The sequence below is a fragment of the Haliotis rubra genome, unplaced genomic scaffold (assembly GCF_003918875.1).
Source record: "Haliotis rubra isolate DU_JTF1 unplaced genomic scaffold, ASM391887v1 Scf11, whole genome shotgun sequence".
In the NCBI taxonomy this organism is placed as follows: Eukaryota; Metazoa; Mollusca; class Gastropoda; order Lepetellida; family Haliotidae; genus Haliotis; species Haliotis rubra.
This window is the reverse complement of record NW_025765003.1, coordinates 4297283-4322881: the sequence shown is the minus strand read 5'-3', so window position 1 is coordinate 4322881 and position 25599 is coordinate 4297283. Positions and strand designations below refer to the sequence as shown.

General features: G+C 38.1%; 2 long non-coding RNA genes across 2 annotated transcripts; both read right to left on the bottom strand.

Moving 5' to 3' along the window:
• Positions 1 to 1668: 1668 nt before the first annotated feature.
• Positions 1669 to 7652, bottom strand: LOC124285134. Its single transcript, XR_006900736.1, has 3 exons — positions 7609 to 7652; positions 5271 to 5355; positions 1669 to 3097 (listed from the first exon to the last, which is right to left on the bottom strand). It is a non-coding gene; the product is annotated as an uncharacterized LOC124285134 (long non-coding RNA).
• Positions 7653 to 20816: 13164 nt separating this feature from the next.
• LOC124285130 lies at positions 20817 to 25350 on the bottom strand. The gene is made up of 3 exons (XR_006900735.1): positions 25310 to 25350; positions 24313 to 24397; positions 20817 to 22352 (listed from the first exon to the last, which is right to left on the bottom strand). It is a non-coding gene; the product is annotated as an uncharacterized LOC124285130 (long non-coding RNA).
• Between the last annotated feature and the right edge of the window lie 249 nt (positions 25351 to 25599).

Below are 25599 nucleotides of genomic sequence, written 5' to 3'. Positions count from 1 at the left end.
ATTCTTTTGTCAGAATCAGTTGTTGGGCTTCAGACACAATTCAGTATTTTAGAACGTTACACAAAGACATGGAACCAAGATTAAACACATATAGTCATTTTCAGAAAAGGTGGCCCAGTTGCGGCAAGAGGAAGATGGAGTTTCAATAATCAACCTGTAACTGTAAGAAATCAATACACATATCTTGGTTTTATTTTTAATACAACCATTAATTTGAAACAAAATCGGTTGCTTAACTTGCCTTAGGAGCAAACAAAGCATTAATAATTTTATATTGTCAACTATATGCATAACTTAAGCGTGTTCACGCCCAAAATATTTTAAGCTATTTGATTCACAAATGCCTATCTTACTCTACGGATCCGAGATATGGGAATTCCAGCGTTTTGAAAGTATCGAATAAGTACATCTAATGGCGTGTAAAAGTTTTTGGTGTGGGACAGTCAACACCAACATGGCGAATACAAGGGAGATATCCCTTGTATATCAATTCTAATATTAGATGCATAAATGTTGAAAATTTACATGTATGTATAAAAATGGACTACAAAAAAAAAGACTTTCAATCTGATTGTTCATCTGGATGATTTGGGTAAAGTAACATGGACATCTCATGTAAGAAATCTATTTTCCCATGGTTATTGTTTTGTGTGGTTGGCAATGTGGATTTTTGTGTGTATTAATTCCGAGAAACAGCTATCAATATATTTAATCAAGATTGGCATTCAGTGTTAGATAATAGCTCACGATATGATTGATTCCTATAGAATGTTTAAACCTTACTCCAACCTGAAGAGTACCCATCACACTTAACATCCAAAGAGTTAAGAAACTCATAAATACGATTTAGATTAGGCCTATCAAACGTTATGATTAATGAAGGAAGACGTGTGTCCATCGACAGATATAAAAGAATTTGCCCATTGTATAAATTATCTATTGAAAACGAAATTCATTTCTTATTTGTCTGTCCATCTTACATTTTACGTAAACAATATATTCCTGAATGTAACCTCTCCAAGTCACCCACTGTAGCATTAAACAATTCCTGTCTACTAATGACAACTGTATCAGCTAAAACTATCACAATGCAATGCAATGTCTAAACGTTATACTCTGTTACAGTTATCTGTGTATTTGTTATAGTAAGATTGTGAAATCAGTCATTTCGTGAAATGACAAAAAAAATCAGTCATTTCGTGAAATGACTAAGACGATCAGCCATTTCGCTATTGGCTATATAAATAGGTTTGGACGTTTCCATCAAATTTGATGTAAATGTGCTTGATAACGATTGCCAATGTTCGTGATGCACGAAACAAATCGCCAAGATGCATTTTGTGGCCCCGACTCTCAGAACCACGAAACACATTGTCTTAGTCGGATACATGGGAAAGATCGTGCGAAAAATCAGTATAAATGGCCTGTCCAACACTGCAATATCACACAGAGAAAATGCCAAGGTTAACCCAGGAAGAAAGAGAACGAGCAGTAGGGACGAAATGACTGAAATTTCACAATCTGACTGTAACATATTCAAGCTGTATATGATTGTATAATGCATGCAACTCCAATGAATATGGGCCAGGGGCCTGAAATACAATAAACATTTTTTGACTTTGACCATCAACAATCAAAATTATCTATACAACAACACAAGGTCAATGGTACTTAAAAATATGTCTTTACTTGAAAGCTTGTAACAAAACACGTATCAAAATAGAAGTAAACAGCACAAAAGTTAATGTCGTTCAACTACATCTCAACCTCTTTTCATAGAAAGCTTTGTCTTGAGGTAGGGAGAAATCTCCGGTACAGGGGCATAGGAGCACTGCAGATTAAGGCAAAAGTTGATCTTAAGTCTAAATCTTAACAATTAAGACGAAATATGGATTACGTGATTTACATGATCTCGGAATATTACTTTTATAAGACTGCCCTTTAAAATATGGACAGGCTTGCTATAAATGTCTATTACGGTAAAGAAGCTGATGGACGACATGACACAAACAATACACAAATGCAGGAAGTTATATGCAAAGCAGCTTGACAGTGTTACTACTATTGGACACTGTGGTAACAGTTACTGAGACATGACGATTCAATTGTAAGATACAATATAGGTATATATAGGAATTGCAAGGCGCTGCATGTTTCTATTTGAAAGGAACCAACATTTCTTTCTTGTGTGTAAACCAGGGGACTAGTTATCTCCAATTATGTTTTTAAATGACCAAAAATATAAATTAATGTTAACGTTCCATGAATTTCGGTCTCCAAAGTCAGGGTTTTCGTAACAGCAACCAGCATAAAAATACTGATAGTAAATCGTCAATAATAGTATAAGACTGAACTATAAATAACTTTAACCAAGGAATTACAGCGTGACAAGCGGCCAGTTACATGATGGTATGGTATCACATGATGACGTGATGCAGATCCCAGTCAGATGGCACAGGAACTTGTAGGCCTGAAGAGAAACCTAAAGGCAGGATAGAATTTTGTGTAACAAGACGGAATTACTTCCACAACTCTGATAAACAAAAGCAAAAATGTAGTATCCAATTTACAATTATTGTATTTGAATAAGCTCCAAAACAAAGGGTTTTTCATAATGAATGCCATTAATAATAATCTTAAAATCAGCCTGGTTCTTTCTGTATGCTGTGCTAGCGCTGCACTGCTGGCCGACACAGAGGTTGTCTTAGAATATGCATCTGAAGTAAGTGATAACTGCAGATTTGGATTCCTATCAGGTTGCACAAATACAACACGAAGCAGCTAGAATATCTACTGGTTTAATACAAATTCTTTACGAGAATTAGGGTGGACACATGACTATGATTCAGTATAGTTTGTGGTAAAATAAAAAGGCTATGATCCCAATCTATGCCTCCAGATTATATATGATGTATGTCATGGTTTGAAGATGGCGCCTCGTGGACTAAATTGGCAGTGCTGTTATGGGTTGGCTGAGCCCCGGGCCTGGCTTGCAGGTCTGTTCATACGCGGATGGGTGACGCTGGTCATACTGACGTGTCATTTGTGGTCCAGACCAGTCCGGCGGGTACTCGTGTTCTACAATCACCACGCGGTCCTGTAAGAGTGAGTGAGTGAGTGAGCCTGACGCTAATATATCAACATTCTACCCATGCGGAATACCGGACATGGGCATAAAATATTGTACTTCATATAGGGAATCGAAACCTGGAATCATGAAATGCAAAGAAAAAAACATTTCATCGCAATGATCATTCTTTATAAGATGGAACGTCTGATCAACTTCTTTATTGTGCAATAGCGATGTTGAAGAAGTTGATCATCCATAAAGATTTGTCATTTCGATTACTTACAACTTCTAGAATACCTCTCAAACACTTCTTTCTAAGATGCTTTGCCAAAAGATCAAAGGCGCCTAAAGTACTTTATCAGATGATAAATTACACATGTTACATTACGTCACACTGTATTGACGTCATATTGTATAACGTCACACTGTATTGTATTGTCTCCTACAGTAATGATTATAAACAGCATTATCTTTACTTTGCCTTGGTATACAGAAATCATCAGATGGATAATCATTCACAAGTTTTATACCATTATCAATAAAGTCAATATATCCTTAGGGATGTAGTCTAAAAGTCCTTTGTTCTGGTATTAAGATCACCAGCGAGAAATATTGCACTGCCTGGATTGGACCAAAACAATGTCATGCCATCCTCGTCGCTTTTATCATAGACTGGGGAATTGTCTGGTTATAGCTATGGAAACAGGAACACAGTATCAAAATTCCAGCCCACTTTTGCAGTACTGAAGAGCAGGACAACCACATTTTCAAAACAATCGTAGGATCTGACTATATATCTATTGTCAACCCAGAATTCCCGCACAAGGACGGTCAGAAAACCGCTGGCTGACAGAACAAACGATTCATAGAAACCAAATCATAGTTAGCACATAGGTCATTCTGGAAAAAGAATTCCGCGACAGAATTGTGATGCACGGCCCCGTTTCACAGAACGACCGTAGGGCTTCATCTGTCGTAAGTCTGTTACAGTATAGGAGGTACGACAGTCGTACCGCTAAGATGGCTGTTGTGAAACGGGCCCCTGCGGTCATCGTCTCAACTTTCTTTCACTGTTCAGGGCTTACTGACGTGCTGTTCTGTTGACGTGGAACTGGGTGCTACGCCGTTAGTGTTACTATAGGAGACTGTCCAAGGCAATGACAAATGACATTACAAAGGGTATGTTGGATTACGAGCTGGCAGACTAGAATGGAGTATGACGTCAATACAGTGTGACGTAATGCAAACAGTGTACTTTATCGTCTGAAAACATACAGTTTTACCAGCACGTGTCCCCATGCTATACGATATTTGTTCTGGGCAAAAGTGTAATTTATTACACTATACATGGGGGGTAGAGAAAAGCGTACTTCTTAAGCAGAAGAGGTTTGGACTGGGTGTTTCAAACTTCCAATGTCTAAAAAATTGAAGCCACCTTTTTCATAAGGTCTGGACTGGAGAATGGAGTGAGTGAGTGAGTTTATTTTTACGCCGCACTCAGCAATATTCCAGCTATATGGCTTCGGTCTGTAAATAATCGAGTCTGGACCAGACAATCCAGTGATCAACAGCATGAGCATCGATCTGCGCAAATGAGAACCGATGACATGTGTCAACCAAGCCAGCGAGCCTGACCACCCGATCCCGTTAATCGCCTCTTACGACAAGCATGGGTTACTGAAGGTTCATTCTAACCCGGACCTTCACGGGTTTGGAGAATGGAACCCTCAACCACCTGATCACGAGTAAGGGACCCAGTCTAACCATCTACTCAAAGAAGGTACCATGTTCGCCGATTACTTCCTGGGCAAATACATTTTACGAGCGTTTTTGTTGACTGTTTTGAAGCTCTTTTATACGTAAACTCGAGAAAATACCGAAATGTTGCTTGGACAGTTCATATTTCACTGTTCCTCTCATGTATTGCTTTATCATCTGGGCTGATGTTTCATGGCGTTTATCTTTGGTATTTACATACGCATGTATAGTGTTGACACACATAGGAACACAACTGGGGCCAACAGTAATGCGAACCCGTGATCTGCACATCTAAGCAACGCAACTTTCCATAGAGAATCGCGGCGTTTTGAAATGACAATTTACCCCTAAGTTTAATTTGTGTGAGATAAAATTTAAATCACTTCGTCTATATTTCAGCAATATTGCGTCAAAGTTTAATTAATATTAGGCCGATACTTACATTGAGATCCGCAGCTCCTGATCTCCGATTCCAACAAAATATCGTCCAGAATAAGAGTTTCAACACTACGATTCCCATAAGAATCCTGGAACATTTGTAAGTGATGGTCAGCAACAACAACAACAACAACAACAACAAGCAACAAACAAACAACAACAATTCCAGCCAACAAACTTGTCCGCCTTTTTGATAAAGCTAATGAATTTATTTATATCATTGATTTTCTGTCCCTTTTGACAGCAATGTGATTGCTGTAGATCCAGGAAAAGCATGCTAAATATGCGGTCCTCGCCTTTGAAATGTCTCGCTTGCATCCCAGTACAGTGTCGTCAGGCTCCTCATTGTTCTCGGTGCCCTTGATCTGCGCCAAGAGATCAGGAGAGTGCCCGGGTTCTGCACCGGGAGCACAGCCCTTCTGACACTCTGGGTAATGCAGAAGGCTGCAGTGTTGGGGACTCTACATATTCTCCGGTAAGTTTTGGTGGGTTCGACTAGGCAGCGTTTCCAGGGAGAAGTCCCATTCGCTGTCTGGGCTGCGTGTAGAGGGGGCAAAGGCCCTGAGCTGATTATGAGCCTTACCAGCCTGACTGTGCCGGGATCACCCGAACCCTCTCTGCTGCATTTTCATCTTAATCTGTAAAACATAATAATATAGCTAAATTGGATAGAATTACCATTAAAACGCCCGCATGTTACCAGAAATGAGCGGGCCACTGTAACTTGATAATGTCCCCAAATTAATTGACGACGGGCCCGTTGTTAGGTGACGTCATAAGGAGCTCAGCCCTTGATGTTCAATCACCTACGGCTCGTTTGAACTTGGGTTCAATATTGACGATATTTTTTACTCGCATTCGTCACATGTACCTGTGCCATTATGCACTTTCATGCCGGTGCCAACCTTAACAATTGTCCAGAAGATGACTTTCACCACTATGATCATTACAATTATATTGGAACAGTCGTAAGAAACGGTCACCAACAACAAGAACGAAGACGACGACGATGATGATGATGATGGTTATTCGAAGGTGATATCTTTGATTCTGGAATCATAGTTATGTTAGGGGCCCTTAGTTTTCAGCCTTCTGAGGTTTTGATAAAGTTTGGAATATTGTGTAAAAATCAAACCGAAACATGAGTCTCATTAACCAATTCAGACAATGACCTACTCTTCAGCCGATCCGACTGACAGAGTTTGGTTTTACGCCGCTTTTAGCAACATTCCATCAACATCACGGCGAGGAACACCAGAAATGGGCTTCACACATTGTACCCATGTGGGGATTGGAACCCGGGCCTTCGGCGTGACGAGCCAACGCTTTAACCACTAGGCTACCCCACCGCCCCTCCGAAATTCTCGTGTGAAATGATAAGAGACACTATACAAACAACTATGGTTACACTAAATTCGAATTTCTTGTTTAATGAGGAAATGGTATTTACAAATGATTTTTTTTAATTTTAAACTTTAATAAAATCCTATTTCAATATTTTGTGATGAGGTTTAGGCAGCATGACCGTAACTAAGACGTCACAGACTGCCTCTGTTTGATGAGGTCGTAAAATGATTCACAATTCATCTGGCGTACTGGTTACACCTGTTAAGTGTTCTTTGCGCTTATTCGGTGTGTTTTTTTAACGTACAATGTGATTGATATAATATCAAGTCCGTACCAGACCGCCAAACGTTTCTAGCGGCCGAGACTCGTTTTGAGATTTCCACGACTTTACGTTTGTCAGAGCACGCTGTACGACAGAGCACGCTGCACGACGTGTTTGCAAGGATTAGAAGGAGCGTAGTGTTGAAATAGACAAGTAATCAACAAGCTTGTGCAGTGAAATTTCATACGTACAACTCGCACACCTGGCTGTTCTACCAGCAAGTGGTTCTCCCTCGTAAGAAATAGCGAAAAGTGACAACAAAATAATGATCGTTTGTTAAACAACTGTTTTATTCGGGTGTCCAAAATTATGAGACAGATCATCAGAGTTGGTTTGTCGATTTCACGTGACTGTGAAAGTTTGATTTTGTTGCATTTATTAGATTTTGTGTCAGTGAGCAATGAAGACAAACGGATTATAATCAATGTTTTGACTTGAAATTTTCAGTATGTAGTTATGTAACTGAAATACTTTTCAATACGGCAATGTCCACGAGTTCATTCACATACATATAAACGAGGAAAGAAAAAAAGGACCACCATATTTATATATTTCTATAATATTCATGTACTTCCAGCTTCAACATCAATTGAAGTAAATACTTTGAAGACAGTCAACAATAGCAGTTATTTTTTCTGAGTACGTGATATCATTAAGTGAACACAGTACTTACCAAATCCAATATGTCTCCATGTCTAAGAATATGGACAAACTGAAACAGTAAAAGTGACATATATTATAGACAGACAGACAGACAGACAGACAGACAGAAATATTTTATTTAAGTGCCACAAGTCAGTTGCATAAGAAATATACATATATGAAAAACATTCATGGATAAAGAGAAACTGACATCTTACGAGACACTGAACTATAAATCTAAATTTATCGTAAAAGTACATTTTCAAAATAGATAATTATTGCTGTTATGAAATATAAAATATACATATGTGTGTGTGTGTGTGTGTGTTTTATATGCATATGCATACATACACACATATATACATACATACACACATATATTACACATATATACACATACATTAAAACATAAAAATATTGTAAAAAATGGTTATAAATTACCTAACTGTGTGTAAGCTTTGCCTATGAAACATTTGGGATATAGTATTAGCTAACAATTTAATAAATTCAAAGTTCTGAAGACTCATTACATTAATGAATAAATTATATACATCATTCATGGGTACACTATACAAACTGAGATAGAGGGTAAATAAGTCATATGTAAGATCATAGTAAAAGTCACATTCACAAAAGAAATGTATTTCATTTTCGATCTTTCCACAAAACGGACAGGTTCTCAGGTGGGTAGGAGTAGGGGGTTTACAAAAACGTCCAGTTTCAATATGTAGAGGTAGGGAGCCACATCTTTATAGCATACATCACGTCACTAACTGATCCTGAAGCATATAGTAAATTAGACATATTAGTTCGTGTACACATCTTTTCAACTGAACAAGCAAATGACTTATTTCGACGTTTAGACCAATCAAATAGTTGCTTTGGTAGTCTTGAGTCCCCAGCTCTACTAAGTCTAACATAAGCACGTACTGCAGATATCCTTTGCTTTGTTAAGCATGATTTCCACCCCATTTCGCATTGCACGGCAATATTTGAAGTATTCCGCTGAACTCCCAGGAAAAAACGACATGATCTGTTTTGTATTTAAATAAAGCGTTGTGATGAAAGTCCCCAAATAGGTGCTCCATACATGAGAATAGGTTTGGCCGTTGATTCGTATAATTTGGTGTATAATTGGTCGTAAGCATTGTTGGTATTTGGATATGAGCACAGATGAGACAGCTCTATTAGCACTTTTAGATATTTCCAAAATACTGTGTTTCATATCTAAATGTACCTCGAACCACATTCCGAGAATACTTGTAGGATCCAGCATAGCACAGTTCATCTTCGCCACAGTAAAAGTTAAAATTTGATAAAGGGACTCTTCACGTGCAACCCGTACAGCTGCACACAACATTTGAAACTCTGAAATTGCTGTCACTGTCGAAAGCTTAATCTTTGGTCATTTAAACGTTCACAAATCCACATGAGAAGTCAGATGCACATCATGCCAAGATTAACATCTGCTTAACGTCATGAAGCCATTGGAATGGTTCGAGCAGGAATGAGCCAACAACAGGTGGCAGCACATTTCCAATGCCATCGTAACACGATATCTGCATTGGTCAGGCGTTATTGAAACAGTAATGACATCGCCGACCACCCACGTTCTGGGCGTTCCAGACGTAACGACGCCAAGACAGGACAGGTGGATTCGGGTGACTCATCTCAGACACAGGTTCCAGACAGCAGTGACCACGTCCCAAACCATTCCCCAGTCCTTCAATGCTCATTTGGTAGCCTCTATGCGTCGTCGATGCACTGCTGTGCTTCACGCACATGGTGGTCATATCCGTTATTGATTTTGTGACTTCGTCATGTGACTCGATTTTGAACTTCTGACGTCATCGTTACGGATATTGTTCATGTTCTTTTGACAATTTTTTGTTGTCCGATACTTCAGCTTATAAAGTGTCAACATCATTTCGTCTTTGCTGTGTTGTATTCCAATTCTGAAGGCATTATCTGTGTGCACAGTTTCTTTATGTGGCTAGTATAGTAAGTCACGCCGGCACACAAACTCAGCAATCTAAACCACTCAGTCTGGTAGTCTAGACAACGTACTTTTTTTTCTTTTTTTTTTCAATCAATTTTTTTTTATTTTCATGAAAAAGTAAAGTCTTCCATCATAAGTTGTATATAATGTCATATCTGATATATCATAAGTATATAGTTTTACATCCCACATGTCAAGTTGTAAATAGCATCATATATGAACATATCATATTGTTTATAGCACCACATCTGACATATCAAGCTGTATATAGTGTAACATCCAACATATCATGTTGTATATTGCATACATATTCAACATATTTTGTTTGTTGCCACATCTGACATACCACGTTGTATATAGCGCCACATCTGACATACCACGTTGTATATAGCGCCACATCTGACATACCACGTTGTATATAGCGCCACATCTGACATATCATACTGTATATAGTGCAACACCCGACATAGCATATTGTATATAGTGTCACGGCCAATCTATCGTGTTGTACACAGTGTATTATCTGATATACATTGTAATTATGTCTTATCTAACATGTGTTGTATATAGTGCCACAATTATTCTGACATGTCATGCTGTGTCTTGTGTCACATCAAATGTGTTGTGTTATATATTGCCCAACATCCGGCTTATTGTGTTGTATATTGTGTCTTATATCCAACCTATAATATGTGTTCCCCATAGTTACACCAGTGCCATTAACTAACTAGTCAATATATAACTAAAACAATGATAATTTTTCAAAAGGGGAAACAGATCAGGATTTTACAAAAGAAGCGGTTGCTGCATACACAGGTCAGGTTTGAAATACTGGGAATAATGGATGCCATTTATTAGCAAATTTCTTCATTTTATTTTTTCCTTTTAGCAATGAGGCTTTCAACAGAAAAACTATCTTTTAAAGTCTGTATAAAGTTATCGCATTTTGGAATGTTGTTTTTGAAAGAAGAGACATAGATCTGTCTTTTTGCTGAAATGATTATATGATTAAGTAATGGGTTTTTACTTAAGGAGCCAAAATACACCAAATATTTTGTCAAATTGACTTTTTGTATCAAATAAGTGTTAATCCAAATTTGAAGATCCTTCCAAAACTTCTTAGTTTCACAACATTCCCAGTAAACATGGCACAAATTTTCATCTTCATCTTTACAAAAGCTGCATGAGGCGCTCTAGATAAGGTTCATTTTTAAAAGTTCCTTTTTGGTATAGATAATACTGTGTAAAAATTTATATTGGAACTCTAAGAGTTTTACATCATTAATGTCTTGTCTGTAAGACTTGAAAATCATTGGCCAATCAAAGTCAGTATCTTCAAACACATTCTCCCATTTATGACACATATGAGGGTTATTATTGTTAAATAACAATATATCATAAAATAATCTTGATCCTTGTAATGATTTCATAAAATTCTTTTGATAGGAGTTAAGATTCATGTCATAGTTATTTATACACCTGTGATTTGTTATTGTATTTTTCCATGATTCAGGTATATTATTTAGAACATATCTATGATCTAATTCTGTCCCTTTTATTGCATATTAACTTTTAAAGATTCAAAAGACATCAAACCTTCTTCATCACACATGTCTTTGATGGTTAATAGTCCTTTATTTGCCCAATGACTGATATAATGATTTTGGTATTTAAAATTATGATTAAACCATAATGGCTGTGCTAAAATTTCATCAGTGTTGTTTTCCTCTATGGTAATGTTAGTACAATACATGTTCCAAGCTTTTAAAAAATCTTTCCAATATGGATTATGAATATCAGCAATATTATAGAAATTAGCACCAAATTTCATGATATCATGTTATGGACAATTGCATGGATTACATATTGATGATTTTCTTAAATAAAGTCTCAAAGTGGATAGTTTCAAGGCAATGATAAAGGTTTTTATGTCGATCATTCTTAAACCCCCATGTATATAATCTTTTTTCCAGGTACTTCTCTTATTTTTGTCAGTTTTGTCAGTCCAGATGAATTTGAAAAATATTTTATCAAGGGAGGTAACAAAATCTTGGGGTGGGTTTGGTAAAGTATTGAAAATATGAACTAATTTTGACATAGCTAGTGTCTTGATAACAGTGATTTTGCCGATTAATGTTAAATGTCTTTTTCTCCACACTGCCAATAATCTGTTAATTTCCTCTAGTTTTTTCTTTGTATTGATGATCCATAGATCCTTCAGTTCAGCATTAAGTATAATTCCCAGAACAACAAATTCATTTTTTCGCCATTCAATATTCAAATCCTGACATAGTTTATCACCACAACCTGCTGTAGATCCAATCCAGATAGCTTAGTCTTATCAATATTTATTTTTAGTCCTGACATCGTATAGAAAGTATTAATTGCATCAACAGCAGAATATAGACATTTTTCTGTACCATCTAAAAACAACTCAGTATCACCTGCATATTGTCCTAATTTATACTCTGTATCATCAATTACTATACCTTTGATATTTTCATTTTGTCTTACCATAGACAACGTACTTTGTGTACTGCTTCACTGCGGCATGGTATCTCAGTGGGCTAGCACTATACAACCAGCTTAAGTCTGGGCTAGTACAAGCAGCTGCACATACACATACACACGCATGCACGTCGTCATATTAGCGAAGTATTCTCAAGCATAAGTATAATGTGTCTGAGTGGGGTATTCATGCTTCACTGCGGCATGGTATCTCAGTGGGCTTGCACTATACAACCAGCTTAAGTCTGGGCTAGTACAAGCAACACGACGTTAAACCCAATTTCACCTCACCTCACCTTTTCCCCAGCCAGAATGGGAGTGTGATACCCATCACCACTTGTGTATTACGGACATTTAATCTTTATAGTCTGCACGTTTATACGTTTTGAATTAAATTATTAAAACAAATAAATTTAGACATCATATTAATGATAATAATACTTCCCATCAAAAGTTTAGACTCACTTAAAACACTCACTATATGTTATGCATATATATATGTTTACATCGAAAATTGCTTTCTCCACTACCTTTGGGGAACAAACAGCAAACCTTATGCAGATAAATTGCACGAGGATCATGCATCAAATTGCTTAAAAGCATGTGGAAATACCTGCATGTGAACGTTTTTGGTGTAAAGTTTTGTTAAAAATTCTCCAATTTTTACTCATTTTTATCATTTATTGAACTCATGTCAATAATCTTTTCAACGTTACGAATTTGTTTTACAATACATCAGTTCATGTGTAAACAGTACCTTTAAGCAACTATGGAACGATTATTCATAAGGCCAAATGCGGCAGCGGTGATGTAGTCACCTGTTCAATGTATATGTGTACAGAAAGTGATGCTCTGTTTCACAAGGCAACAGGCTGGTGAACTACTTCCTGGTTGTGTGAGGTATACCCCAAAACATTCCCTGACCCAGAAAACATCCAATCTTACCCAAAACTGTTTCACATACAAGACGCACTTAATACAGAGTATAATATAAATATATATTGACAGATGAATAGACAAACATGACGTTTCTATGTTGATCAAGTGTTGATCTAAATCCTATGCTGTGCAGTCCCGAGTTACATTCCCAAATGTTGGGTCTCGCGCGTTACAATGGAAATTAGTTCGCAGACATGAATGATATGTAATAGTATATAAATTATTTATTGATAATGATATTATATTAATACTTGCCTTTGTCTGGGCTTAGAGTGATAGCGTTATCCTTGTGTAGCTTTCAGTCCACGACTACAGAGACGATGTCTGCAGTGTAACAAACGTCCACCCCGTCCACAAACTTGAGCTGTTGCAATAGGCGAAATGACACGGAGAATCACGACGATCTCTGAGTCACACAATGTTCTTTAAGCTGTACAAAGGTGTTGCTTTTCCACTTCGTCTCATTGGCTGGTGTATTAAAGCAACGGACAAAGAGTAGTCAGTCTTTTGAAATACGGGGTATCGTTTACTAAAACTGCCAATATGTTGCCTTCGACGTACTCGATAATGTTCAATGTCAATTATTTGGTCGAATGTTGTCTTAACGTGGATGTTGGCAGTTATTTTGTTGAATGTTGGCTTTGCGTGAATGTGGCTGACAGCTATTTGGTCGAATGTTGTCGTAGCCTGTATGTTGAAAATGATTTGATCGAATATTGCCTTAGCCTGTATGTTGCCAATGATTTGGTCGAATGTTGCCTTATCCTGAATGTTGACAATGATTTGGTCGAATGTTGCCTTAGCCTGTATGTTGACAATAATTTGGTCGAATGTTGCCTTAACCTGTATGTTGACAATAATTTGGTCGAATGTTGCCTTAACCTGTATATTGACAAAGATTTGGTAGAATGTTGCCTAAGCCTGAATGTTGACAATGATTTGGTGGAATGTTGCCTTAACCTGTATATTGACGATGATTTGGTGGAATGTTGCCTTAGCCTGTATATTGACGATGATTTGGTCGAATGTTGCCTTAACCTGTATATTGACGATGATTTGGTGGAATGTTGCCTTAGCCTGTATATTGACAATGATTTGGTCGAATGTTGCCTTAACCTGTATATTGACAATGATTTGGTCGAATGTTGCCTTAGCCTGTATGTTGCCAATGATTTGGTCGAATGTTGCCTTATCCTGAATGTTGACAATGATTTGGTCGAATGTTGCCTTAGCCTGTATGTTGACAATAATTTGGTCGAATGTTGCCTTAACCTGTATGTTGACAATGATTTGGTGGAATGTTGCCTTAGCCTGTATATTGACAAAGATTTGGTAGAATGTTGCCTTAGCCTGTATATTGACGATGATTTGGTGGAATGTTGCCTTAGCCTGAATGTTGACAATGATTTGGTGGAATGTTGCCTTAGCCTGTATATTGACGATGATTTGGTGGAATGTTGCCTTAGCCTGTATGTTGACAATGATTTGGTCGAATGTTGTCGTAGCCTTAATGCTGACAATGATTTGGTGGAGTGTTGTCGTAGCCTTAATGCTGACAATGATTTGGTCGAATGTTGTCGTACCCTGTATGTTGACAATGATTTGGTCGGGTGTTGTCGTAGCCTTAATGCTGACAATGATTTGGTAGAATGTTGTCGTATCCTGAATGTTGACAATGATTTAGTCGAATGTTGTCGTAGCCTTAATGTTGACAATGATTTTGTCGAATGTTGTCGTACCCTGTATGTTGACAATGATTTGGTCGAGTGTTGTCGTAGCCTTAATGCTGACAATGATTTGGTAGAATGTTGTCGTATCCTGAATGTTGACAATGATTTAGTCGAATGTTGTCGTAGCCTTAATGTTGACAATGATTTGGTCGAATGTTGCCTAAGCCTGTATGTTGACAATGATTTGGTCGAATGTTGTCTTAACCTGTATGTTGACAATGATTTTGTTGCCTTAGCCTGCATGTTGGCAATGATTTGGTCGAATGTTGTCTTAACCTGTATATTGACGATGATTTGGTCGAATGTTGCCTTAGCCTGTATGTTGACAATGATTTGGTCGAATGTTGTCGTAGCCTTAATGCTGACAATGATTTGGTCGAATGTTGCCTAAGCCTGTATGTTGACAATGATTTGGTCGAATGTTGTCTTAACCTGTATGTTGCCAATGATTTGGTCGAATGTTGCCTTAGCCTGCATGTTGGCAATGATTTGGTCGAATGTTGTCTTAGCCTGTATGTTGACAATGATTTGGTCGAATGTTGCCTTAGCCTGCATGTTGACAATGATTTGGTCGAATGTTGCCGTAACCTGCATGTTGGCAATGATTTGGTCGAATGTTGCCTTAGCCTGCATGTTGGCAATGATTTGGTGGAATGTTGCCTTAGCATGTATGTTGGCAGTTATTTTGTCGAATGTTGCCTTAGCGTGTATGTTGGCAGATATTTGGTGGAATGTTGCCTTAGCATGTATGTTGGCAGATATTTGGTGGAATGTTGCCTTAGCCTGTATATTGGCAATGATTTGGTGGAATGTTGCCTTAGCCTGCATGTTGGCAATGATTTGGTGGAATGTTGCCTTAGCCTGCATGTTGGCAATGATTTGGTGGAATGTTGCCTTAGCATGTATGTTGGCAGTTATTTGGTGGAATGTTGCCTTAGCGTGTATGTTGGCAGATATTTGGTTGAATATTGACTCGATTCATCACATGGGTACAATGTGTGAAGCCCATTTCTTGTATCCGCCACCGTGTTATTGCTGGAATATTGCTAAAAGCGGCGAAAATCCAAACTCACTCTCACCCATGGTTATGGTGGTCCATTAACTGCCGGTGTCCCACTTAATTTAACACACGCAACCACAGAACAAAAGTTGGCTATTTAAAAAAATTAATCATTGTCTTAACTAGAATGATCAGTTTTGTAAGATCCATGTCCGCACACAAATATTTTCTTGTACCATGTAATTCAGTGACTGTCGACATGACCTGGTAGTTTGCAGTAAGAACAGGCGATTAACTTCTCCCAACAATGACATAATGTGAGTGAGTGAGTAACGCTTTACTCCGCCCTTAGCTGTATTTCAGCTAAACAGAACACCAGAAATGGCGTCACACGGTGTACCCATGTTGGGAATCGAACCAGTATCTTCGGCGTGACGAGCGAACACTCTAACCACTAGACTACACAACCTTCCTTGACATTGTGTCTCCAGCATGTTTACTACATGTATGACACACGGTAACCTCACAGAGGAAACTTCTCGGGTGTAACTTTGCATAGTTGGATAGATCGTATCCTGTTCAATGGAGATGTCGTATTCATAACATCTAAAGCGGCACGTAAATGAGGTAATTTTGGTTTGTCAATTTCAAAGGCTGAAGCTATATACAGTATAGGCGGTGACTTTACCTATAAAGACTGCACGCTGCTAATGGCGGACCAAGGACCTGTCTCACAGAGAGCTGTAAAGCTGTACAATACGAGCCTGTAGACACGATCGATCGATCGAGAGAGAGAGAGAGAGAGAGAGAGAGAGAGAGAGAGAGAGAGAGAGAGAGAGAGAGAGAGAGAGAGAGAGAGAGAGAGAGAGAGAGAGAGAGAGAGAGAGAGAGAGAGAGAGAGAGAGAGAGAGAGAGAGAGAGAGAGAGAGAGATTATGGTAGAGGATCGGTGTGCAACGTGGACCACCATATATCCACGATTCCACATTAATAGAGATTTGATGGGTCTGTGTAACATTAGCCTTATACCTTATACACACTGACTAGAAATAGCCTTCACCTTTCAAGATTTAGAATTACACACGACTTAAAAATGTCTTAATGTGTTTCATCGTGGACGTTCTCTGTGTATCTATGACTTAAGGATGAGTAAAGGCAAACGCTGACGATGCATTCAAGTCAACAGATTAGAGTGAGTGAGTGAGTGAGTGAGTTTAGTATTACCCCGCCTTTAGAAGTATTTAGCATGTTGAAGGCATGAGAGAGAGATTGTTTAGGGGGTCAGTGTATTAGAAGTATTTAGTATATTGAAGGCATGTTGAAGGCATGAGAGAGAGATTGTTTAGGGGGTCAGTGTATAAGAAGTATTTAGTATATTGAAGGCATGTTGAAGGGATGAGAGAGAGATTGTTTAGGGGGTCAGTGTATTAGAAGTATTTAGCATATTGAAGGCATGTTGAAGGCATGAGAGAGAGATTGTTTAGGGGGTCAGTGTATAAGAAGTATTTAGCATCTTGAAGGCATGTTGAAGGGATGAGAGAGAGATTGTTTAGGGGGTCAGTGTATAAGAAGTATTTAGCATATTGAAGGCATGTTGAAGGGATGAGAGAGAGATTGTTTAGGGGGTCAGTGTATAGAAGTATTTAGCATCTTGAAGGCATGTTGAAGGTGTGAGAGAGAGATTGTTTAGGGGGTCAGTGTATAAGAAGTATTTAGCATATTGAAGGCATGTTGAAGGCATGAGAGAGAGATTGTTTAGGGGTCAGTGTATTAAGAAGTATTTAGTATATTTAAGGCATATTGAAGGCATGTTGATGAGAGAGAGATTGTTTAGGGGGTCAGTGTATTAGAAGTATTTAGTATATTGAAGGCATGTTGAAGGATGAGAGAGATGAGAGGGGTCAGTGTAGAGATTGTTTAGGAAGGCATGTTGAAAGGGATGAGAGAGATGTTTAGGGGTCAGTGTACTAGAAGTATTTAGTATATTGAAGGCATGTTGAAGGGATGAGAGAGAGATTGTTTAGGGGGTCAGTGTATAAGAAGTATTTAGCATATTGAAGGCATGTTGAAGGGATGAGAGAGAGATTGTTTAGGGGGTCAGTGTATAAGAAGTATTTAGTATATTTAAGGCATGTTGAAGGCATGAGAGAGAGATTGTTTAGGGGGTCAGTGTATAAGAAGTATTTAGCATCTTGAAGGCATGTTGAAGGGATGAGAGAGAGATTGTTTAGGGGGTCAGTGTATAAGAAGTATTTAGCATATTGAAGGCATGTTGAAGGGATGAGAGAGAGATTGTTTAGGGGGTCAGTGTACTAGAAGTATTTAGCATCTTGAAGGCATGTTGAAGGTGTGAGAGAGAGATTGTTTAGGGGGTCAGTGAGCATCGTGAGTGAAGGCATATTCGTGGCGTGACGGGGGAACGCTCTAACCACAAAGCTACCCCACTGACTACAGCATTTACGATGGCTGTCCTCGTTTCTGATTGGTTTATAGAACAATAAATGAGGAAACTTCCTTGTAGCGACCGACTTATTATTTTATTCAATTTTCATCATATCATCACATCATATTTGTATTTTAAGTCATGTGTGTGTGTTATGTTATAGTTTTGATATTTTTATATTATCAGGATGAACGTGATTGAGTGTTTGAAAACAAATATGTCATTCATAGTGTGAACGTAATTTTTTATAAATTATATGAATTTTATTATTGTCTATTTTGTTTTAAAATTCTCCTTTTTATGGTGGCCAATGCTATTTACCAAGGCAATGCTGCTTCTATAAACAATTTCTCTCTAACGGGATCAACCCGCGATTAACGGGATCAGGTGGTCAGGCTCGCTGACTTGGTTGACACATGTCATCGGTTTCCAATTGATCGATGTTCATGCTGTTGATCAGTGGATCACTGGTCCAGACTCGATTATTTACAGACCGCCGCCATATAGCTGGTATATTGCTGAGTGTGGCGTTAAACAACCAACCATCCAACCTGATCGATGACACCACATTTATCGTGTGTTTAAAGCAGCTGGGTCACGTTTCTTTTCATGTAGAAATTAATGCGTTTAATCAGTTAATATCTCATCAGCTTCACAACTCGGGTCTATTAACCTTGATGTTTATGTTTTATTTTGCATTTGAAGGTTATTTCACTGGTGATGTGATATCACTATTATCCTTGTCAATTAGCAAAAAGTAGCATGCAATCTCCAGACAAAACATTCTTAACATAAGCTCGTTCAGGCCACACATTGCCCACACATTACCCACACGTGATCTACCTGTCAGCACGCGATCAGTTGATCAACAAAGGTTCAGCCAAGAACATATCAGCCAATAAACGCACTGAAAACGAACCATTACCTAGCTAACGTATACACGTATCCACATACGATCAGGTTGTCAGCATATTGTCAACATGTCAATACATAATCATGTGAACAGATTGCCAACATACGATCAGATCTGCCAGTCAACACGTTGTCAACATACGACCAGCCAACCAGCGGAATATATACACACGACCAGTCAACCCACTGTCAACACACGACCAACCAGCCATTGGAATATATACAACACCAGTCAACACACGACCATCCAGCCAGTGGAATATATACACACGACCAGTCAACACACGACCATCCAGCCAGTGGAATATATACACACGACCAGTCAACACATTGACAACACAAGACCAACCAGCCAGCGGAATATATACACACGACCAGTCAACACGTGATCATCAAGTCAACACACGATCCATCAACACACCATAGGCCATTCAATGTTAACACGTTCATAACATCTAGTCAACACACTGTCAATACACCATCCGTCAGTCAACGCATTGACTGTACACGATCAACTAACCAACACACTATCAGCCAGTCAACGCATTAACTACAAGGATCAGCTTGTCAACACACGATCAGCCAGTCAACACAGTTTCAAACAAGTCAGCAGTGTTTATTCAATATTTTGATTTATGCAAGTTTTTGTTAAAACAGATGTTAAAGGTAGCAGCAGCTTTCGTATTGATTGTGACATCGGGTCATTTAAACGAACCTCAGTCTTGAGGAAAGTATGTTGAAAACACAGTAAAAGCCAGTTAATCCGGAGAGTACTTCCAACGGTTAACTCGCAGGGATTAACAGTTGTCCAGATATGCGAATTACTTTTGGTTCATTAGTTTAGCTCCAATTCAGAACAGTCTGTATGCAGTACCAAGAACTAAGGGGGCCTTAATGACGACAAATGAACTGATGCTATCAAAACGACATATATAAGAAGAATCTCGTTTAATCGGACAATTTCCTTAACTATAAGGATGAACTCAGTGCCACTTTAAAGTAACGGTTTACACAACAAAGTAACTCCCTGTTGGGAGTAACGAAGACAGCGTGTAATCAGGGACAATCAACTCATTTAACGTAATCTTTGAAATCTGAGAGCACAGCCCTGTGAGGAAATGGGCGTCTACCTTTGATGGTGGCGATATTTTATTTTGATATTAAACATAATTTTCGAACCGAAATAGAGTTAGATAATAGCTCACGATATGATTCCAATAGAATGTTTAAAACCTTACTCCAACCTGAAAAGTACCCATCACACTTAACATCCAAAGAGTTAAGAAATTCATTAATATCAAACTTAATGATTAATGAAGAAAGACGTTTGTCCATCGACAGATATAAAAGAATTTGCCCATTGTTTAAATTATATATCTATTGAAAACGAAATTCATTTCTTATTTGTCTGTCCATCTTACATTTTACGTAAACAATATATTCCCAAATGTTACCTCTCCAAGTCACCTACTGTAGCATTTAAACAATTCCTGTCTACTAATGACAACTGTATCAGCTAAAACTATCACAATGCAATGTCTAAGCGTGATACTCTGTTAAAGTTATCTCTGTATTCAAGCTGTATATGACTGTATAATGCATGTAACTCCAATGAAAATAGGCCGGGGGCCTGAAATACAATAAACTTCTTTGACTTTGACCATCAACAAACAAAATTATCTATACAACAACACAAGGTCAATGGTACTTAAAAATATGTCTTTACTTTAAAGCGTGTAACAAAACACGTATCAAAATAGAAGTAAACAGCACAAAAGTATATGTCGTTCAACTACACCTCAACCTCTTTTCATAGAAAGCTTTGTCTTGTGGTAGGGAGAACTCACCGGTACAGGGGCATAGGAGCACTGCAGGTTAAGACAAAAGTTGATCTTACGTCTAAATCTTAACAATTAAGACGAAATATAGATACGTGATTTACATAGTCTCGGAATATTACTTTAATAAGACTGCCCTTTAAAATATAGAGGTGCGGACAAGCTTGCTATAAATGTCTTACGGTAAAGAAGCTCATAGACGACATGAAATAAAATACACACAAATGCTTGCAAGCAGGAAGTTGTATGCAAAGCAGCTTGACAGTGTTACTACCATTGGACACTGTGTATAACAGTTACTGGGACATTGCGATTCGATTGTAAGATACAATATAGGCATATAGGAATTCAAGGCGCTTCATGTTTTTATTTGAAAGGAACCAACATTCTTTCCTGTGTGTAAACCCTGGGACTAGTTGTCTCCATTTATGTTTGTAAATGACCAAAAATATAAATAAATGTTAACATTCCATGGATTTCGGTCTCCAAAGTCAGGGTTTTCGTAACAGCAACCACCATAAAAATACTGATAATAAATCGTCAATAATAGTATAAGACTGAACTATAAATAACTTTAACCAAGGAATTACAGCGTGACAAGCGCCCACGTTACATGGTGGTATGCTACGTGATGCAGATCCCAGTCAGATGGCCCAGGAACCTGTAGGCCTGAAGAGAAACCTAAAGGCAGGATGGAGTTTTGTGTAACAAGCTTAAGACGGAATCACTTTCACAACAGTGATAAACAAAAGCAAAAATGTAGTATCCAATTTACAATAATAGAATTTGAATAAGCTTCAAACCAATTTGTTGTTTCTTAATGAACATATGCCGTTATTAAAAATCTTACAATCCGCCTCGTTCCTTCTGTATGCTGCGCTGGCGCTACACACAGGCGGTCTTATGCATCTGAAGTATGTGATAACTGTTTATAATAATCTTATATTCAGTCTGGCAGTCTGTATGCTGTGCTGGCGTAACACAGAGGCTGTCATAGAATATGCACATGAAATAAATGATAACTGATCAGATTCAAAAGGATTCCTCTCAGCATGAACAAATACAACAAGAAGCGGCTAGAATACCTACTGGTTTAATAAAAAATATTTACCAGAAACAGGATGGACACATGTCTATAATTCATTATATTTTGTAGTAAAATAAAAATATTATGATCTCAATCTACGCTGCTAGATCTTATATTATGCATACGTTGTCATGGTTTCAGTGTAGTTGAGAATGCTGCCACGCGGACTATACTGGCCGCGCTGTTCTGGGTTGGCTGACCCACGGGCCTGGCTTGCAGGTCTGTTCATACGCGGGTGGGGGACGCTGGTCGAACTGACGTGGCGTTTGTGGTGTAGACCTGTCCGGCGGGTACTCGTGTTCTACAATCACCACGCGGTCCTGTAAGAGTGGGTGAGTGGGTGAGCTTGACGGTAATATATAGAGGTTATTACACGAGCAAGTGTGTCATACGACTTAGACGGAACGAGTGTGAAATTTTGTACATAATCCTGGACGAGTTTCGTATAAGTCGTAAGACACACTTGCTCGAGTGTACTGATTTCTTTATTATCCATTTTATGCATGTACATTTGTGCAGTAAAACACGGTAAGCAAGTGTGACGTATATGATATATATGACACTGGTTATGTTTCACCATATCGTTAACAAATCAACATTGTACCCATGCGATACCAGACATGGGCATCACAAATTGTACATATGTAGGGATTCGAAACCCGGAATCATGGAATACAAGGTAATGACTATTTCATTGCAATGAACTTTACAAAGATGCTTTGCCAAGTGATCAAAGGCGTTTACAGCACATCAGACGTCGCTGACACCTGTCGCTAGACGTCACATGACTGGTCACGTGATTACAGACGTCACACTGTATTGACGTCATATTGTATAACGTCACACTGTATTGTATTGTCTCCTACAGTAATGATTATAAACAGCATTATCTTTACTTTGCCTTGGTATACAGAAATAATCAGATGGATAATCATTAACAAGTTTTATACCATTATCAATAAAGTTAATGTTATCCTTAGGGATGTAGTCTAAAAGTCCTTTGTTCTGGTATTAAGATCACCAGCGAGAAATATTGCACTGCCTGGATTGGCCAAAACAATTGTACTTAAATAAGTTTTCAACAATGTTATGCCATCCTCGTCGCTATTATCATAGACTGGGGAATTGTCTGGTTATAGCTATGGAAGCAGGAACAGTATCGAAATTCCAGCCCAATTTTGCAGTATTGAAGAGCAAGACAACCACATTTTCAAAAGAGTCGTAGAGTCTGAATTCAACCCAGAATTCCCCGTTTTTGCTCGCACACAGTTAAATGTAAGGAAAACCACTCTGTAGTCCGAACAAACGATTCCCAGAATGCTATTAAATAATAGTTAGCACATAGTTCTTTAACCTTGGAAAAATAATTCCACGACATAATTTTGATATATGAGCCCTGATCATCGTCTCAACTTTCACTGTTCAGGGGTAAGTGACGTGCTTTTCTGTTGACGTGAAATGGGATGCAAGGCTATGACAAATGACATTACCATGTGGGCGTTTGATTACGAGCTGGCAGACTAGAATGGCGTATGACGTCAATACAGTGTGACGTAATGTACAAAGTGTGCGTTATCGTCAGAAAAAGTACTGTCGGCGCCTTTGATATTAAAGTATCTTAGAAAGTGTGTTAGAGTACAGTTTTGCCCGCATGCGTCCCCGTGCTGAAACGGTAATAATTTAGAGCAAAACTGTAATTTATTACACTATACATCGGGTAGAGCGAAATGTATGTCTTAAGCAGAGAGGTTTGGACTGAGTGTTTCAAACGTCCAATGCCTTAAAGTCGAAGCAATCTTTTTCACAAGGATTGGCGAGAATGGAACTTTCTCCTCAAGAGTCAGGGACCCAGTCTAACCATCTAACCAAACAAGGAAGATAACATGTTCAGCGAATACTTCCTGTTCAGATACATTTTACGAACGTTTCTGTAGCCTGTGTTTTACGCTCTTCTTTACCCAAAATCGAGCAAATACGAAGTGTTGCTTGGACAGTTCATATTTCACTGTTCCTCTCATGTATGGCTTAAACATGCGGGCTGATGTTTCATGGCGTCGGTATTGATATCTACATACACATGTAGAGGGTTGACAAACATAGGAACACAACTGGGGCCAACCGGGATTCGAACCCATGATCTGCATATCTTAGCAAGGCAACTAGCGTTTTGCTAGGACAATATACTCTAAGTTTAATTTGTGTGAGATAAGATTTAAATCACTTCATCTATATGTCAGCAATATTGCGTCAAAGGTTGATTAAAATTAGGCCGATACGTACATTGTTGGCCCGAGATCTTGATACCCGAATGCATATATAGATCGTCCAGAAGATGATTTTCGCCACTATGAGTCCTACAATTATCCTGGAACATTTGTAAGAGACGGTCAGCAGCAACAGCAACAACAACAAAAATAATAATAAGAACAACAACAATAATAATAATGATGATTACGATGATGATATATAGATCATCCAGAAGATGATTTTCACCACTATGATCATTTCAATTATATTGGAACACTCGTAAGAAACGTTCAACAGCAACAACAACAAAAACAGTAATAATATAATAATGATGATGACGATGATGATGATGATATATAGATCATCCAGAAGATGATTTTCACCACTATGATCATTTCAATTATATTGGAACGCTCGTAAGAAACGTTCAACAGCAACAACAACAAAAACAGTAATAATAATAATAATGATGATGACGATGATGGTATCTAGTTAGATCACCCAGAAGATGATTTTCACCACTATGATCATTGCAATTATGTTGGAACACTTGGTCAGCAGCATCAACAACAGTAACGATGATGATGATAATGATGATGATGATGCTGATGATGCTGCTGCTGCTGTTGATGGTTATTCAAAAGTGACATCTTTGATTCAGGTATCACAGTTATTTAACGGGCCCTTAGTCTTCAGCCCTCTGAGGTTTTGATAAAGTTCTGAATATTGTGGAAAGACAAAATCTTTAGTATGTAGCATGCCTACCAGTTCATATTTCTTACCTCGTTTATATATATATATATATATATATATATATATATATATATATATATATATGTATATGTATATATGTATATGTATATGAGGAAATAACGAGGAAAGAAATAAGGACCACCATTTTTATCTATTTCTACAATATTCATGTACTTCCAGCTTCAACATCAACTGAAGTTAATACTTTGAAGACAGTCAACAATAGCAGTTATTTTTTTCTAAGTACGTGATATCATTATGTGAACACAGTACTTACCCAACATAGTGCTCCATGTCTAAGAATATGGACAAACTGAAACGATAAAAGTGACATATATTATATTGGGGATTACACTTTCTCAAAAAAATACAGATTCTAGTATTGTTTGGGGTTGAGTCCCAACCGGGATTCGAACCCACGATTTTATAGTAAGGCACGTAATCGCCGGCACACAAAGTCAGCAATCTAAACCACTCAGTCTGACAACAGGTAGCCTAGACCACGTCTGACACGTGTAAATTGACACGGCTCCCTGGGCCAAAGCTATGAATACACAATGCCTTATA